Source organism: Pan paniscus, chromosome 7, assembly GCF_029289425.2.
Source record: "Pan paniscus chromosome 7, NHGRI_mPanPan1-v2.0_pri, whole genome shotgun sequence".
NCBI lineage: Eukaryota > Metazoa > Chordata > Mammalia > Primates > Hominidae > Pan > Pan paniscus.
In genome coordinates, this window is record NC_073256.2 from 154,745,514 (window position 1) to 154,765,641 (window position 20,128).

The 20,128-nt window shown below is 36.8% G+C and overlaps 1 long non-coding RNA gene across 2 annotated transcripts in view; it reads right to left on the reverse strand.

The window, feature by feature from the left end:
- LOC103784360 (uncharacterized) overlaps window positions 1–20,128 on the reverse strand; it is a 121,215-nt gene that overhangs the window by 83,444 nt on the left and 17,643 nt on the right. For both annotated transcript variants that reach the window (XR_008626520.2, XR_008626519.2), the window contains 2 exons: window positions 8,820–8,864; window positions 8,405–8,434 (listed from right to left, as the gene is read on the reverse strand). This is a non-coding gene — a long non-coding RNA (uncharacterized LOC103784360). The remainder of the gene's footprint in view (window positions 1–8,404; window positions 8,435–8,819; window positions 8,865–20,128) is intronic.

A 20,128-nucleotide genomic window follows, 5' to 3' on the forward strand; every position in this document is an offset into this window, starting at 1 on the left:
AAGAGGCTATGTAAACGTGATCAAACTTACACAGCTAGAACAGGACAGGCCCAGGAGTAGGACTAAGTTCTGTTTGTCTCCAAGTCTCCCCATTTTGCATTATAGGATCAAACACCAACAGCTTCAAGAATGCACTAATTCTGGTGTATTAAACTTAACAGAGCCATGTCTTATCTGTTTCATGTGCTATCTCAGTTTATTAACATTTATGAAAAGCCATTTAGCAACCTAGCTCTGATTAAGAAAATTGACACCTGTACTTTAACTCCCTTCACAGGGATGAAAACTCTTCATCTAATGAATCAATAATCAATTTTTAATGCTCTGGCAGGTTGAACAGAGAAATGCAGTAAAACCTTAGAAGTTGGCTGTCATCACCCTGCCAATCCCATGTGGGCTAATTATAAAGGGTAAGGTAAAACTCGGTGAAAGATGGGAGGATTAAGCTGGGAATTTGGGGGGCGGAGGGAGCTTTGACAAGTCTACCACAGCCTCCTGGCCCATTCTGTCTATATCAGGTCAGAGAAAAGGATACCAACACACCAGGATAATTATGGACTCTCCACTGCTCTCTTGGAAATGCCAGAAAGGCCCGTATCAACAAAGACCTCATGCGTATTTAAGCCGATGTGTTCTACTCTAGTGAGTTCTAGACAGATTTTTATTAAGGAACCAGATCTTCAGAAATTTATTTTAGCCAGAAGCACACGATTTCTCCAGTCCATTTATTAGCATCAAAATAATACCACTGTGATGGTTAACTTTATGTGTCAATTGACTGAGCCACAGGGTGCTCAGGTACTTGGTTGAACATTATTCTCAGTATGTCTGTGATTGGATAAAATTAACATTTAAATTAGCAGATTGAGTAAAGAAGATTACCCTCACTGATGTAGGCAGGCCTCATCCAATCACTTGAAAGACCGAATGGACCAAAAATTCTGACCCTCCTCTGAGAAAGAGAGGATTCCTCTTGCTGATGGCATTCTGGCTGGAACATGAGTTTTTTTCCTGCCTTCGTACTTGACCTGAAACATCAGCTCTTTTGGGTTTTCACCCTGTAGATCTTGGAATTTGTCAGTCTCCATAGTCACCTGAGCCAATACTGTATAATAAATCTCTTTATGTATGTATGTATATATAAATAGACAGATATACATATTTGTCTATCTACATACATAGAGAACCAATTGATTTACATAGATAGAAATACATTTTATAGGTTTTTTCTCTCTCTCTCTCTGTGTATATACATATTTATTTATATTTATATGTTTGTCATATATTGAAATGGTTTGTCTCTATGTCCCCACCCAAATCTCATCTCAAATTGTAATTCCCACGTGTCCAGGGAAAGACCTGCTGGGAGTGATTGGATCATGAAGGCAGTTTCCCCCATGCTGTTCTCATGATAGTGAGTGAGTTCTCAGTAGATCTGATGGTTTAAAAGTGGCAGTTTCCCCTTCACTCTCTCTTTCCTGACACCATGTAAGATGTACCTTGCTTCCCCTTAGCCTTTAGCCATGTTTGTGAGTTTCCTGAAGCCTCCCCAGCCATGCAGAACTGTGAGTCAATTAAACCTTTTTTCTTTTTAAATTACCCAGTCTCAAGTAGTTTCTTTATAGCTGAGTGAAAATGAACTAATACAAATGTTTTTCTCATAGGTTTTACTTTTCTATGAAATCATGACTAATACAGTTACGTTGTATTTTTGTGATTGTATTTGTTGTATATTCATGAATACATGATTTACGGAACTTATTGTATTTTCTTCAAAAAATCATTTAGTCCTACCTGAACAGAATAAAATCGTCCATTTTCTGTGCTGTAGTCTGTGCACTCTAGCCTTTACGTGGGAACTTCCTCTAAATGAAGATTCTCAAGTCATAGCTCAGATATATTAAATCAGAATCTGCATTGGTAACAATGAGCAAGTGATTTGTATGAACATTTATGTCCGATAAGCTCCAGCACAGGGAACTTGAACTTTAGCCTGGCTATATGCTCTGTGACATTTAGTATGTCAGTGTAGCCATCTGGACCTCATTTTCTTTATTTCTGAGGATTTGGTCAATCAGGTACTTAGGATAGAGCTTGACATAGAATAGAAAATCATTATGATACAGCTAGTAACAAGAGGCACAGATAGTAGTATAAGAAGTAACAACAGGAAAATACGAAAATAATAGCATACCAGAGAGAACTTTAATTTAATAAGAAAGGATCCTGTATCTGGGTTTGAGTACTAGCCTTGATGGTTAAATGACTTTACGTCATTTTAGCTCCTAAGCCTTGTGTCCCCCACTTCTAAATTCATGCTGCTGGACCAAGCACCTTTGTGTGTCTTTATACAGGGAGGTTTGACTCTGCTTAGAGAGCAGCTATACCCATTTCATCACTCACTTAGTGTATCCTTCCTGAGCTTAAATGTTCTGCTTTAGACAGTGTCTACTTGGCCAACCTATAAGCACCAGAAAATAATAATGGGCATTACTTGAGCATGGTTGACGTCAGTGAGAAGAGGAGAAGCCACCCACAGACCCCTTTGCCTCTAATTCATTTCTAACCTGTGGCAACAGGCAGATAAGAGGATGCTCACTCATCATAGTTAACATGCTATAATATCACACCACTGAAACAAATGTCATCTGATACTTCATCATCTAAATTCTATTTCAGGATCACAGGAATACTCCTGAGGCATTGTCTTACTTGAAAAATGTTATTTCAATTAGTTGCATATCACTCTTTACAGGATTTAGGTCAAATGAGGGGCAGTACTAAATCCAAACCAAACAATATGTGTCTGCAATAAATTTCTGTTCCTGAATTATTCATATGTAATGGCATAGGTGACTCTTCAAGCATTCTGAATTAAGTAGAATTGATTTCTCACTTTTTTATGCTCTGTTGTACAAGCCTTTTTGTACTTTTACTTCTGCTTAACAAATAAAGTATTGATTCATCTCCACTGAACATGTTTTATTTAAACTTTGGTCTTTGTCAGCAACTTTGTCATTGGTACCCACAATTCCCTTTTGTAACTTCCCAATTGTCTTTAATTCTGAAGGTGAAATCCGTTAACCTGGCTGCTTAGCATGAAGTAACTGCAGAGTGGGTTAAAAATTTGGCAAGAACAATATCACAGTGACTTGTTTGCCTTCCCTTTGAGTTTTTACTCCATTACCACTCCCCACTCCCCAAAAATATCCTTCAAATTTTTATTCCATTTGGATGATTTAGGAATTAGCATCAGACTTGAATTGCATTGTGTTTTTATTGGAAAACCATCAAATCTCTTCTTTCTAAATCCTTGAACAAGCATGTCTGTAGGTAGATGGATGCAGGAAACTGGGTACAACAGTAATCCCAGCGTGAAGCACACAGCCTGAATCAAAATTAAAACTTGATAAATATTTGTCAAGAAAATGAATAAATTTAATTTTTACTGGGGTTTATGTCTTCTAAAAACAATTGACAGACCATGAGTCAGGAAGCAGAGCATCTAGCTTATAATTATTAGTTCACTTTGTAGCACTCAAGTTTTATACAAAAATAAAATCTTGAAGAATTGAATTAATTAAGAAAAAAGTTGAGATTCAGGAGTTTATGTCCAAACCCAGATCTATTTTTGTGTAACCTTGGCCTTTGGCCAAGTTTTTCCCTCTAGAGTAGGAAAGGATTCTGGACAGTATCTTCCTTGCCTTCCAGTGCTGGGACTGTGATTGTAACACACGTGTTCGCTAGTTTACTCACATGGGCTAAGACAGTCATGTTTATTGCCTGCTTTGATTCCATGCTTCACCTGGAACTTGGCCTTTCCTCCTCTCCTTGCCAATGTTCTGTGTGATCTGTAACAGATCCCTCTGCATGGGTTTCGTCAAGTTCTTACTCATGCAGTCCATTGCAAACTGGCCACAGTACGTGGCCTTCAAAGCAAATTTTCCCTTGTCAAAGTGACTGCTGCAGATGCCCATTGAGTCACACCCCCAGGTACATTGCATAGACAATCCCAGGCCATTCTTTCTTCTGCAGAACACTGCCATGTACGTAGATTAATCCTCTGTTCTTTTGTCCTGCTCCAAATATATTGGTTATTCAGCATGTGGAAATCACTTTTCTTTGTAAGCCAAAGGCCTGAGCTGCTGCACAAGACCATGTCAGCTTCCTGGTTTTCTCCTTCAGTAAAGAGTCAGATGCACATGTATCGAAGACATTCTCTGTAATCTGTGCTACTACGATAGGTGCTGATGATAGAGGGGTGAATTGAGCACAGCTCCTATGCTGGAGAACTTTTAGCCTGATAGGAGGCATATAAATGCAGGCATTTCCCTACAAACAGACAATTGCTTTCCCCGTGGAAATTTCCTATACAAACAGGTAATTTCTCTGGCAATCACCTATATTGGCTGTGGAGTGGAACACCAAGGCCCTCTTCTGGTTTGCGTTACACTCTGAAATCAATGCTACTAAGGCCACATGACCTTTACTCTTACACATTTTGATGGGACAACTTATTTTCATTCTCTTCCCAGCTCTAACTTCCCGCATGAATTATCTAGAGGACAGACCATTAGCGAAATATGAATACTAAACAGTGGGTTCTACCCAAAGTCCTTCCTCTGGTACTCAACTTTGCATTGAGATAAGTTTCCACTGCCTGTGAATTTCTTTTCTTAGGATGAATTCCCTCCCCAATGGGTCCACAGCGTCTTTCTCAGAAAAAAAAAATGACTCCTTTCTTTTTCTTGGCAATGTTCTAGTGAGGAATATGTACAAACACTTGCCCGGTTGACATTTCCTCTTGCCTTCTCTATGTTCTTTACCTTTACACCTGAATTATCCCTTACATCTGCTTGGTAAAATACCTTGGACACTGTACCTGACTGTTTTATAAATCAATTTCTCCATTAAACAGCATTTGTAGCATGACATTCCTTGTTGTTCCCCGACCCTTCATCCCTACATACTGCTTCTACAGAAAGAAGCTTTGATCCACAACTCATCTTTAAAAAGATACTTCTGACCCCTTTTGTTAGAGTATTCACTTTAATTTCTAGTTTTGCCTACTTTTTTCTAGAGCAAACCACAAACAAAATACCTGTAAATGGATTTCAAAATATATGTTTAGAGGAGACCTCCGAAACATATCACCTACACACAAATAATAAAAACCCATATCTGATGCTTTGGGAAAAATGCTTAAGTTCACCAAGTTTGGGGTTAAATCTTGTGTAGAATGCATGTGCTAGTCAGGTTTTATGGACTTTCTCTGCATTTGTATTGTTATTCAGAGCTGAAAAAGCTGACCCGGGACTGCAGACTACTAAGTTGTGGCCCATGAGCAAATCAAACGCTCCCTCAAGAGGTGAGAAATGTGAATGAAAAAACCAATAAAATAAAGTAAAATAAAATAAAATAAGATAAAAATTGGCAGTCTTTCATGATTTACAGTCACTGTCTTTGGTGTAGTAAACCTAATCATATTGGTTACTATTTCACTGCATTTGCCGCTAGAGTCCATTAGAACAGTCTAATTTACACTGCAGCGTAATTCATCTGTTTTATTAAGGTTGTTCTTGTATTTATGTTAGAAGTAAAAGCAGCCTCTGGCTCAATGTTATACAGTCATTCTGAGAAAATGCCACAGGGCACAGCAGTTAATAAACCTGGGAACTAGATTACAGCACCCGTATTGTTGACATCTGACAAGTTTACTGTGAATGTAGTTACGTTGATGCAGGATCTTATAAAAATAGACATTAGCATCATCATTACAAGCTTATTGCAAATAATTGTAGATTCCGTTTATGGAGGTACTTAAAGTTCTTTGCATACACTTTATTGAAAATGTTAGCATTTAATCTTGCCCCCGTCTTCTTCCCAGGAAAACCTATTTAGGGTTAGCTTACACAGATGGTAAGAAAATTACCTCATCATAGAATTATGACAAATTGAAGATCGGGAGATTTCTTGGAAAAGGCATGCCATCGTTCCAGCAAGATTAGACATTTTCATAAAAGTCAGCTTCAGCTGTGCAAAAGCTTCTCTATTCTGTAGAAGGCTCAATGGTCAATTCGTAAATAACCTGCAGCAATCCCTAACAAGGCACCTTCCATTCAACTCCCTTAGTGGCGCTCACAGACAAGACATTCTTATATTGCAGAATGCCAGTCATTCTGTGGGCATCTCCCAAGAACTTTGTTTCAAATAACTCATTATTTGCACTGGTATATGGATAGAGAATCTTATTTTCTGAAAGGAAACAAACAAGAGGGAGTGTGGTAGAGAATAAGCTAATGCCAGCTATAACTCATAAGATATGGAAGAGGCAGAAGAAATATAAGAGCCAAAATATTATTGAAAAAACAAACTGAAGACAGTTTTCAGCTTCGTATTTTTCTGCCTCACAGAAAGAATGTGAGCTTTGGCATGAAATAGACTTGAACTTGCATGCAGATAATAAAACTCACACTCCATGAGAAGAATGCTTTGGATAATACTTGGCATGCAACAGACATCTAATGAAAGATTTATCAATAGGATTGAGGCCACAGAGGGCAATACAAAGAACTACCTAGCACAATGCCTTCTATAGTGTAGATTACCATCGATATTTTTTAAAGGAGTGGATAAATTTTCTCAGTATCATTTTAACAAGACATTTACATGAACTACAGAGGATGGCACAAATGAAGGGAAAGATGTCAGGAAAAAAAAATCTGACGAGTCCTGAAATCCATGACTACTTAGATCTCATGATGTAGGAGCCATGAGGGATAAGATGGCATGGCAAAATGAATAATTTAAATTCAGGATACCCAGGTTCTGGCATTGACTCTGTCTCTATCTTTTCAGTGACTTCAGAATGTAATTTTGCCTGTCTCTAATGTGTCTCTTCATTGCTAAATGAGGACAGAGAAGGAGAATATTTGTATTATCCATTCTAAAACTAAAATTCCATGCTTTGACATTCACAGAAAAGCCCAGCATTTCAGATCTGTGACTCCCAAAAATTTGGGGGTAACCCTATTATTTCAATCTTCCAAGTCTTTTAAAGTTGTTTGTTTGTTTGTTTGTTTTTGAGGTGGAGTCTCGCTCTGTCACCCAGGCTGGAGTGCAGTGACGCGATCTCGGCTTACTGCAAGCTCTGCCTCCCGGGTTCACGCGATTCTCCTGCCTCAGCCTCCCTAGTAGCTGGGACTACAGGTGCCTGCCACCACGCCCGGCTAATTTTTTTTTTTTTTTTTTATTTTTAGTAGACATGGGGTTTCACCGTGTTAGCCAGGATGGTCTCGAACTCCTGACCTCGTGATAAAGTTTTTTTACATTAATCCTTACCACCTAAATTCAACAAGCCACCAATTCTTATCAGTTCTACCTCCCAATTATTTTTCGAAGGCATCATGCCTTCTGAATTCCTACAGCTGTTTCCTTAGTTCCGTCCCATATCATATCTTGCCAGGATTACTAGTGTCTTTAAACTGATTCTCTGACTGTAACTTCACTGTTTTCCAATTTATGTTGTGAGTTTTCTGAAGTTCAGATAATTTAAGCCTTTTTTACATAAACTAGCAGTTTTGGTATTGACTCATCCATCTATTTTTTCATTTATTTACCAAATATTTGCCATCCATCTGACCTTGAGAAATTAGTAATACCCTTGATGCCTAAGTTTATTCATCTGTAAAGTGAGAAAAATAATAAAAATGTCTATTTCATTAGCTTTGTATGATTATTAAGTCACTATATGAAGAAAAAAAGAGCTTAGAAAAATGTCTGGCTTGTAATAACCACTCAAGGGTACAGTTTCTTGTAATACCGATACTATCACTCAACTAATAGTACCAGGCGCCATGATGAGCACCAGAGACAGATGAAATGCTAACAAGAACCTGTGACTCCACTCCCATATGTTTGACAATGCAGTAATCACCTCCTTTAGTTTTGTCTATTAGTTGCTTAATTCTTAGGAATAAAAAGCTATGGAGTCCACTCTTCTGTTTGATTTTCATATCAAATGTATCATCAAATCTTGTCGGTTTTAACAATTTTAAACAAATCACCACTGTATGTAGCTGACACCACCATGTTTTCCCACTTGGAGTTCTGCTGGAAGCTTCTAGTAGGTTTCCCTGCCCCAACTATTGCCCCATGACAGACTTCTCTGTCGCTGTCAGAGTGAAAACTATGGCAGCCGCTCAAATCCAGCAGAAGCTGGAGAAAAGTCGAACCTTGAAAACATTAACCAGGTCACATTAAAGTGTGTAAGGCAATTTTTTTTTCAGACAGCCCCTCAATTCCAATGGTACTTCACAACAAACGATTAAGAAAAATCAATACAAAACAAAACATCATGTCACACAATTATTCAATAAAATGGAGCAGAATGGAAAAAACTCACCAGAAGTGGCCAGTATGCCCAGAACACAAACTAGAAGAAAAGAAATATGATTAAATCAGTTCATGTAATTTGGTTAGCATTAGAAAATCAAGTAATAGAATTTGTCATAGTAAGAGAATAAAAGAGAAATATCACATGGATGTCTTAATAGATGCAGAAAAAATATTTGACAGATGTCAACACTCAATTATGACTAAAAGACACTCAGCAAATTAAAATAGAAGGGTACATCTTCATCCTTATGAAGGATATTTACTATAAATTAACACTATTTAGCCATATGTTAAACGCCTTGCCTATAAATTTTGAAAAAAAAGGGCTGCTTTCTGTTTAACATTGCATTGGAATTCTGACCAGTGAAACAAGACAAGAAAAATAAGAATCATATGAATCAGAAAGGAAGAAGTAAATGTACCTCAGTTTGCAGATGAAATAGTTTCCACAGAGATTGTAAGAAAACCTGCAGAAAGGATACAATAATTTAAAAATAAATTAAGCAAAGCTTAGAATACAAAATTAATATGCCACAGTTACTTGAATCTCTGAATTATCGTAGCAAGCCACTGGATAGTGGAAATTTAAAAAAATAAATAAATTCAATATACATAAAATACATTTAATTTCTATATGTAATGTGATAAATATATGTATGCACAATAGCTTCTGACATATAACTTATAAATAATTTAACAACGGACACACAAGATCTATGCCCTGGAAACTATGAACTATTTTCTAAAGAAATTAAGAAAAATCCACGTAAATGAAGAGATAACATGTGCACAGATTACAAATATAAACATTGTTAAGATGCCAAATTTTCCCAAATTATTCTACAGTTTCAATGCAAACATAAACAAAATCTTGACCTAATTTTTGAAAAAATTGAGAACGTAAATATAGATTTTATAGAGGAATGCAAAGGCCTTGAAACAGGTAGGGCTTATACTACCTGATTCAAGACAGTGAGGTTCTGGCATAAGAATAGAAAGTAGATAAGCCCAGTAAAATAACAGTACAGAAAAGGACCCACACTTAATATGGTCAATTAAAAGACAACAGAGTATTTAATGAGAAAAAAATATTTTCTACAAATGGTGTTGGAACTACTTATACATATTAAAAAAATATATAAAGCCAAAATCGAGGTCTTGGCCATGGTTTCAAACCATACACAAAAATCATTTAGAGATAGATTATATACTTGCATACTAAAGCTAAATTTATAAAGATTTTGGGAAAATTACATAGTACAATATCATTATCATTGCAACATAGAAGTAGGCAAAATTTTCTTAGAATGGGCATATAATGTAGGAAATACATTATCTAGAAAAACTAGAAATGAGACACTAAATCAAAATTAATTTTTTTCTCCAACAAAAGATGTCATTAGAAAAATGAATTGGCAAGTAGTAGATAAGAAGATATTATTTATATAAAAAATCTGTATCCAATCTATATTAAGAACTTGCACATATGAACAGACACTTCACAAAGGAAAATACATGAATGTACAAACATCACACAAAAAAACACTCAACAACTGTGATCAGGGAAATTCAAATGAAAACCATAATGATATTCCAATATACACTCACTGAAAAGGGTAAAATTAAAAGACTGATTACACCAAATAATGTAATTTTACACTGAAGATGTGAAAGAACCAAAGCCATATGTCTTCTAATAAGTTCCATTAAAAAACACACGTCATTATTTTGATTTGATTCCTAGCAAAAATATATAACATGAGTTTTATGAGAAAAATTTAGACAAACACAAATTCAGTAATATTAAATAACTGCACTGTACTTTAAAAACATCAAGGTCTAGAAACTCTAACAATGGCTAAGAACTTTCAGTTTAAAGGAGATTAAAAAATGACCACTACATGCAATATGAGATCCTAGTCCTGAAAAAAGTAAATAAACATGAAATTATTATTGTAACAGTTGTAAAACATGGTAAATGTTAGCTGGATTTTATAGTACTAGTACTATCTATCAATATTAACTATTCTGATTTTGGTACAGTATTTTTTAATGCATTTTTCTTATTCTTATAAAAGGACTTTATATCTCCAAGTTACTGTTAAATAATTCAGAAATATTTGTGTGTGTGTGCATATCTTGAGACATATATGGAGAACGAGATAAAGATTAATAAAGCAGATTGGACTATGTGTTAGTCTGTTCTCACGCTGTTAATAAAGACATACCTGAGACTGGGAAACTTATAAAGGAAAGAGTTTCAATAGACTCACAGTTTCACATGGCTGAGGAAGCCTCACAATAATGGCAGAAGGTAAAGGAAATGCAAAGTCATGTCTTACATGGTGGCAGGCAAGAGAATGTGTGCAGGGGAACTATCCTTTATAAAACCATCAGATCTAGTTAGACTTACTATCACAAGAACAGCATAGGAAAAACTCACTACCATAATTCAATTACCTCTAGGAGTTATCCCCCATGACATGTTTGGGTGCGACACAGCCAAACCATATCATTTGCCCCTGGCCCCTCTCAAATCTCATGTTTTCACATTTCAAAACCAATCATGCCTTCCCATCAGTCTTAACTGATTTCAGCATTAATTCAAAAGTCCACAACCCAAAGTGTCATCTGAGACAAGGCAAGTCTCTTCTGCCTATGAGCCTGTAAAATGAAAAGCAAGTTAATTACTTCCTAGATACAATGGTGGTTCAGGCATTGGGTAAGTACAGCCACTCCAAAAGGGAGAAGTTGGCAAAAATGTAGAGGCTAGAGGCCCAATGCAAGGACAAAATCCAATGGGGCAGTCAAATCTTACAGCTCCAAAATGATCTCCTTTGATGCCATGTCTCACATCCAGGTCATGGTGATGCAAGAGGTGGGTTCCCATGGCTTTGAGCATCTCCACCACCCCTGTGACATTTCAGGATACAGCCTGTTTGGCTGTTTTTTCACAGGTTTTTCCAGGTGCACAGTGCAAGTTGTGAGAGGATCTACCATTCTGGGGCTGAAGGATGGTGGCCCTTTTCTCACAGCTCCACTAGGCAGTGCCTCAGTGGGGACTCTGTGTGGGGGCTCCCAACCCCTATTTCCCTTCTGCACTGCCCTAGCAGATGTTCTCCATGAGGGCTCCACCTCTGCAGCACACCTATCCTGGACATCCAGGTGTTTCCATACATCCTCTGAAATCTAGGTGGAGGTTCCCAAACCTTAATTCTTGACATCTGTGCACCCACAGGCCCAACACCACATGTAAGCCACCAAGGCTTGGGTCTTGCATCCTCTGAATCAATGCCCTGAGCTGTACATTGACACCTTTTAGCTACAGCTGGGATGCAGGGCACCAAGTCTTGAGACTATGCAAAGCAGCAAGGTTTTGGACCTGGCTCACTAGCCCATTTTTTCCTCCTAGGCCTCCCAGCCTGTGATGGGAGAGGCTGCTGTGAAGACCTCTGACATGACCGGGAGATATTTTCCCCATTGCCTTAGAGATTAACATTTGGCTCCTTGTTACTTTTGTGTTTTTCTGCAGGGGGCTTGAATTTCTCCTCAGAAATGGGTTTTTCTTTTCTATTGCATCATCAGGCTACAAATATTCTAAACTTTTGTGTTCTGCTTCCCTTTTAAAATAAGTTCCAATCTCAAAACATATCTCTGTGAATAAACAAAACTGAATGTTTTTAAGAGCACACAAGTCACATCTTCACTTTGATGCTTAGAAATTTCTTCCACCAGATACCTTAAATTCTTTCTCTCAAGTTCAAAGTTCCACAGATCTCTAGGGCAGGGGCAAAATGTTATCAGTCTCTTTGCTAAAGCATAGCAAGAATCACCTTTGCTTTTCCTGGATTTTATTGCCCATATCACTATCAGCATTGTGGCTAAAGCCATTCAACAAGTCTCTAGGAAGTTCCAAACTTTCCCGCATCTTCTTGTCTTCTGAGCCCTCCAAGTCTCTAGAAAGTTCCAAACTTTTCCACATTTTCCTGTCTTCTTCTAAGCCCTCCACACTATTCTAATCTTTGCCTGTTATCCATTCCAAAGTGACTTCCACATTTTCAGATACCTTTACAGCAGCACCCTACTCCTGGTACCAATTTACTATACTAGTTTTCACACTGCTAATAATGACACACCCAAGACTTAAGTAGTTTCTAAAACAAAGAGGTTTAACTGATGCGTAGTTCCACATGGCTGAAGAGGCATCACAATCAAGATGGAAGGTGAAAAAAAAGCAAAATCACATCTTATATGGTGGTAGGCAAGAGAGGGTGTGCAGGGGAACTGCCCTTATAAAACCATCAGATATCATGAGTCTTATTCACTATCACAAGAACAGCATGGGAAAAACCCACCCTCATGAATCAATTACAACCCAGTTGGTCCCTCCCATGATAGGTGGGGATTACAGGAGCTACAATTCAAGATAAGATTCAGTTGGGGACACAGCCAAACCATATCAGACCACATGTCAAAAGTGAATGACTCTAGGTAAAGGGTATATGCTTGCTTTTAGTACTATTTTTGTAGCTTGTCTGCAAATCTGAAAATATATTTAAAAATAAACATATGAGCTCATGCCACTTTCTTGATTTCAGCTTTCTAATGGTATTTCATCACAATTATAATAAAATCCAATAACCTGCCATGATTTATGAGGCCTTATATAATCTTGCCTAAGAATTTACCTCTTCAATTTTATTTTTATTACTTTCCTTGCTCACTCTGCTCAGACGACACCAACCTTTTTGCCATTTCTCAAGTATTCCAAATGGAGTCTCTTCTTGTGCCTTTTGTATGTGGCAGTCTTGTTCTGCCTGAATCATTCTTTTCTCAGATGCTTACCTATCATATCCCTGCACTTTATATGGGTCTCTGACCAAAAAAGAATCCTTTGGTCTTCCCATGTTAAAAAAAATCTTCCCTGTTGCTCTCTGTCCCCACTTATCCTGTGTTTCATTTCTCCACAACACTGAATGCTTATTAACATATTATTTTCTATTTATTAGTTATCTTTTATTCTAGAGTTTATGTGGAATTTTTGATCTTGTTCATATCCATGTAGCTAGAACATAGAGAAGCCTTTGGCATTTGGCCTATATTCATAGTCTTGTAAGTATTGGAGGAGCACACAAATGAATTAATAAGATATTCAAGTACAGTTACATGCTACATAGAGGTTTTTCAGTCAAAGACAACAAAAACAAAAGTGTTCCCATAAGATTATAATACAGTATTTTTACTGTCCATTTTCTATGTTTAGATACAGAAATATTTATTATTGTGTTGCAGTTGCCTAGAGTACTCAGTACAGTAACATGCTGTATAGATTTGTAGGCTAGGAACAATAGGCAAGATGGTATACCCTAGGTGTGTAACAGACTACACAATCCAGGTTTGCATAAGTGCATTCTATAGCATTCTCACAACAACAAAATACCTAAGGACACATTTCTCAGAATACATCCCCGTCATTAAGCGACATATGACTATAATTGTTTGATTATGCTTGGGATAATGAATGCCTCAGAAAAGGGATAATAAACCTCTAGGCTATCATAAAAGCAAAGATCAGAAAAGCTTCCTTTATTGTGCGTGTCTGTAGCCTCTCTCCATATGCTGTGTTTGTTGTCCTTAAATATATTCAGAGAACCTGAACATTGTCAATGATGTGCTGTAAGTACCACCCTATCCAGAATATGAAATTCACTGGGACTTTGTCCAAGTTTTTTTTTTGTTCATGTGTACTAAATTTTTATATATACCCCAAAGAGTGTTTAGAGTTGTGAGAAACTTAATTTTATTCCCTAACTTTGTGCAATTTGTGAACTTGATAATCCTTAGTTTTCATTTCTTCTCTCAAGTTTGTGTTGGCCTTATTGAAGGTAGTGTCAGGATCATCTACTAACCATAAATCATAAATCATAAATGAAGATAACTAAATAAATACCATGTATTTGAAATACAAGAGTCAAGGTAGACTTCCAAGTATTTTGTCCAAACAACTGTCAAATGATGTGTGGCTTTTGAAAATAAGAGCGCTCCATTACATTGCATGGTTGGTCTCATTAATAGGAAGTTATTAACAAATTCTAAGTGAATAAATGTTTGCTGTTGTTGTTGAGACAGGGTCTCACTCTGTCTCCCAGGCTGAGTGCAGTGGCATGACCATGGCTCACTGCAGCCTCAACTGCCTGGGCTCAGGGATCCTCTTGCCTCAGCCTTCCAAGTAGCTGGGACTACAGTCGTGCACCACAATGCCCAGCTAATTTTTGATTTTTTTGTAGAGACAGGAACTTGTTATGTTGCCCAGGCTGGTCCTGAACATTTGGCTTCAAGAGATCCTCCAGCCTTGGCCTCCCAAAGTGCTGAGGTTACAGGTGCAAGCCACTGTGCTTGGCCAACAGATGGCTTTTAACAGCTGACAAGAAATGCTTACCACATAGAATTAAAACTCTGAAGTGTGATGTAGTGACGTGGGAACTGATTCTGGAGTGTGGGGAATTGGTTTCTGTTCTAAGCTCTGTCACTATCAGACCTACCACCTGCTTGGACAAGTTTTTACTCTTTTGAAACCTCTGCATCTTATAACCAACACAAGGAATTTGGACTAGATAAAAACTAAGACTCTTTCCTGTTATAATATTCCATGATTTTAGGCTGAGCCAATTCAGGGACATTATTTTTTATAAAATGATTAAGCGGCAGAAGCAGCCAAGAAAACATCTGTAAGACTTCCACATTTTTAGGGGAAATATAGAGCTTACATCTCAGAGGGCACAAGGTTAACTCTCGTCCATGATGATGAGCTTTTTTAAGGTGTACGTGCCCTTTCTGTGATTCCCAGCACTGCACTGTATTTAAGTCTAATTAAATCTTTTTGTACAAACTTTAAATACACTTAATTAAAACAGGTAGACTAGGGATGATAAATTCCAGAAGTAAGTAGGTTAAAGTGCAGGCTCATTTCTTCTGCTAATTAGTTGAAGGATGATCTTCCTTGCCAAGGGGCCGAATGACAGGAGATTCATTTCTTCAATTTAAATCTCTTTTTAAATGTCTTTCTGAAGCCTTTAGGCTTTGGAATTTGAATTCTATAAAATTCAGTGCTGGGGATTATCTCTTTTTCTTTTATACTTAGTTAAACCCTAAGCAGGGTTCAATAGAGATCCAAGCATTATAGAACACCCAGTGGTCATTGAGTCCACACACTTAGTCAGCAAAACAGTCCGCGTGGTAATTTTAATTATCACTCCATCACTCTTGAGAGACTGGCCTAACTTCGTATATTATGATAGATTTTTTGAAACTGTGCCTTATTCATTAAATGTTCGATTCTTTGAAATACTTAGCTTGGCACTGAAGTGATAAATTTGATTTCCCAGCACTGCAGCCGTAATCATCCTGTGTATTTAAAACTGCTCCTATTCAAGGGTCAGTAGTATGGCTGGGGAGGCATAGTCCCAACAGGTTTTGAAAATAATTCTCACAGTCCCCCAAGGTGGTGACTGCAATTTGGATTTTGTTTCATATTGCGATGACAATGTAATCATTACACTATTACAGAAATTAAAGAATTGTGGCATATATTAGTTTGGTGGAAAAAATTGCAGTTTTTGCTATTACTTTCAATGGCAAAAACCACAATCGCTTTTGCACCAACCTAATACAATCCTTAATTTATGTTGCTGATTGCAAGTATTGTCTGCATTCACATCACTATATTTTATTTTCTTTTGATGTTGGGGCATGATGTGTGGAAGACTCCTTTTGATATGCTAAAATGTTTCTATCTTCTTAAAACCATATTCTGCATAGGAATAAACTTTTTTTTTCTATGAAATTTCACCAATGCAGAACATGCTTGACATGAATCTGGAGGAAGATTTGGGGGCCTTGCAGAGGCCTGGTACACCTGCTGACATTGGTGTAGACATTATGTGGTACATAACAGAGCTACTTTCCATGGAGTGTCTTCTTAACATGTGAGTAATAAGTGCTAAGCATTCAAGCTGGCCTCACCTTCCTTCTATTTCCTTGCTATTATCTTAGAACCCTTCTAATGTTTCTCCTATAATAGTGTTCCAAGAACTGTACCTGCAAAAAGGGATCTATGACCTCTATAATAATTTTGAATTGTAATATACTGATGAGCTAAAAAAAATCCAAGCATTTTTTTTCTTTCATTTATTTGTCAAGTATTTATTGAAATCACTCTTCTAGGCTCTGAGAGGAAAAACTGCCCTAGTGGAGTTTTATTTGTTTGTTAAATGATAACTGAATTTATAGTTCTTGGCTCACTTTTTAAGACATTTTTAAGACCAATTTTGGGTTTACAGCAAAATTAAGAGAAATATAGAGAGATTTCCCATATACTCTCTCTCCCTACGCTTTTACAGACTCTTCAATTACCAACATCCCTCACCAGAGTGGTACATTTTTTACAATTGATGAGCCTACACTAACACATCATGATCACCCAACGTCTTTAGTTTACATTAGGGCTCACGATTACTGTTGTATATTCTGTGGGTTTCGACAAATGTGTAAGGACATGTACACATCGTTATAATAGCAAAAGAGTATTTTCACTGCTCTAAAAATCCCCTGTGCTCTTCGTATTCATCCTTCCCTCCCCTCAAACTCTCTGGAAATCACGGATTTTTTTTAGTGTTTCCATAGATTTGCCTTATCCAGAATGTCATGTATATGGAATCATATAGCATGTAGTCTATTTAGAATGGCTTATCTGACTTAATAGTATGCATTTAAGGTTTGTCTATGTCTTTTCATGGCTTCATAGCTCATTTCTTTTTTGGTATGAATAATATTGCATTGTCTAGATGTACCGTAGTTTATCCGTTAACTAACTGAAGGATATCTTGATTCCAAGTTTTGACTGTCATGAATAATACTACTGCAAATACCTGTTTGACGGTTTTTGTGTGGACATTTTTTAACTAATTCCAGTAAACACTATGGAGTGTGATTGTCAGATCTTAGGGTAAAATTATAATTAGTTTTGTAAAAAACTGTCAAAATTTCTTCCAAAGTGGCTGTACCATTTGCCATTTCCATCAGTAATGAATGAGAGTTCCTGCTGCTCCACTTCCTAGCCAGAATTTGGTGTTGTCAGTGTTCCAGATTTTGGTCATTCTGATAGGTGTGTAGTGGTATATCATTGTTTATTTATTTATTTATTTTGAGATGGAGTCTCGCTCTGTCGCCCAGGATGGAGTGCAGTGGCGCCATCTCGGCTCATTGTAAGCTCCACCTCCCAGGTTCATGCCATTCTCCTGCCTCAGCCTCCCCAGTAGCTGGGACTACAGGCACCCGCCACCACACCCGGCTAATTTTTTTTTTTTGTTTTTTGCATTTTTAGTAGAGACAGGGTTTCACCGTGTTAGCCAGGATGGTCTCAATCTCCTGACCTCGTGATCCGCCAGCCTCGGCCTCCCAAAGTGCTGGGATTACAGGTGTAAGCCACCACGCCCGGCTGGTATCTCATTGTTTTCATTTGCATTTCCCTGATGATATATGATGTGAAGCATCTTTTTATATGCTTATTTGCCATCAATAAATCTTCTTTGGTGATGTGTCTTTTAAGGTCTTTAGCCTATCTTTTAATTGGGTCAGTTTATTTGTATTGTTAAGTTTCAAGAATCCTTTGTATATTTTAGATAACAGTCCTTTAGCAGAATTTTTCTTTTTTTTTTTTTTTTTTGCAATTATCTTCACCCTGTCTGTGGCTTGTCATCTCATCCCTTTGACAGAGTATTTTGCATAGTAGAAGTTTCTAATTATAATGAAGTTCAACTTATCAATTGTTTCTTTCATGGATCACAACTTTAGTGTTTTACCTGAAAGGTCATTGCCATATCCAAGATCATCTAGGTTTCCTCCTATTTTATCTTCCAGAAGTTTTATAGTTTTGCATTTTACAGTTAGGCCTGTGATCTATTCTAAGTTAATTTTTGTGAAGGGTATAAGGTCTGCATCTAGACTTTTTTTTTTTTTTTTGCTTGTTGATGTCCAATTGTTCTATAACCAGTTGTTGAAAAGAATAACTTTGCTTCATTGTCCTGCAAATTGCCCCTTTGTCAAAGGATAGTTGGTTATAATTACGTGGGTATATTTCCAAGCTTTCTATTTCATGCCATTGATCTGTCTATTCTTTCACAATTAGCATCCCATCTTGATTACTGTAACTTTATAAGACTTGAAAGCAGGTAGTGTCAGTCCTCTCACTTTTTTCTTCTCTTTCAAGATTGTCTTTGCTATTCGGAGTCTATTGCTCCCCTCTATAAACTTCAGAATCAGTTTAGTGGTATGAGTGAAGTAATTTCATGGAGTTTTGATTGGGGTTCCATTTAACGTATACACCGAGTTGGGAAGAACTGATGTCTTGACAATATTGAGTTTTCCTGTTCACAGACATGGAATATTTTTCCATTTATTTAGTTCTTTTTTGATTTATTTCATCAGAGTTTTATCATAATCATATAGATCTTACATATATTTTGTTAGATTTATACATAAGCATTTCATTTGGGGGGATGTTAATGTGAATGATCCTATGTTTTTATTTTCAAATACCACTTGTACATTGCTGGAATATAAGAAAATGATTGACTTTTGTATAATATATTATTCTTGTGTCCTGAAATCTTGCTGTAATTACTTATTTCTTCCAGCAGTTTCATTTTTTGTCAGTTATTTTGAATTATCTACAAAGGTGATCATATCAGCTGTAAATTTTTTTTTTAGTTTCTTCCTTCCAATCCATAGACATTTTCTTTTCTTGTCTTCTTAATGATGATGTTGAAGAACAGTGGTGTAGGGGACATTCTTGTCTTGTACCTGTTCTTAGTAGGTAAGCTTGAGTTTCTCACTATTTAAGAAGATGTTAGCAGTAGGTTTTTCATATATATTCTTTATAAATTTGAGGAACTTTCCCTCTGTTTCTAGTTTGCCAATAATTTTTATCATAAATAAATGTTGGAGTTTGTTAAAATCTGCATCTATTAATATATGTTGTAATGTTCTTTTTTAGCATAGTGAGGCAATAAATTACAATAATTAATTTTTGAATGTGGATCCAGACTTGCATACCTGAAATAAAACCCACTTGATAATGGTGTATAATTATTTTTATTTATTTTTATTTATTGTGCAAGTATTTTGTTAAGGATTTTTGCATCTTTGTTCATTAGCAATATTAATCTATAGTTAATGTATATTAATCTAATAGCTTTGTCTTGTTTTTAGTATTAGGGCAATGATGGCCCTTTTCAATAAGGTAGGGAGTATTCCCTATTTCTATCCTCCAAAAGACATTGAAAAATGGTATAATTTCTTCCTTAAATGTTCAATAGAATTCACCAGTGAACTCAGTGAAGATTAATGCATTCTTCTTTGGATTATTAAATATTGTCTCAATTTATTACTATATATAAGCCTATTGAGATTTTTAATTTTTCTTCTGTGAATTTTGACAGCTCATGTTTTTAAAAGAATTGGCCTGGCTGGGCACAATGGCTCAGGCCTGTAATCCCAGCACTTTGGGAGGCCGAGGCGGGCAGATCAAAAGGTCAAGAGTTCAAGAGCAGCCTGACCAACGTGGTGAAACCCTGTCTCTAATAAAAATTCAAAAATTAGCAGGGCATGGTGGCACATGCCTGTAATCCCAGCTATTCGGGAGGCTGAGGCAGGAAATTACTTGAACCTGGGA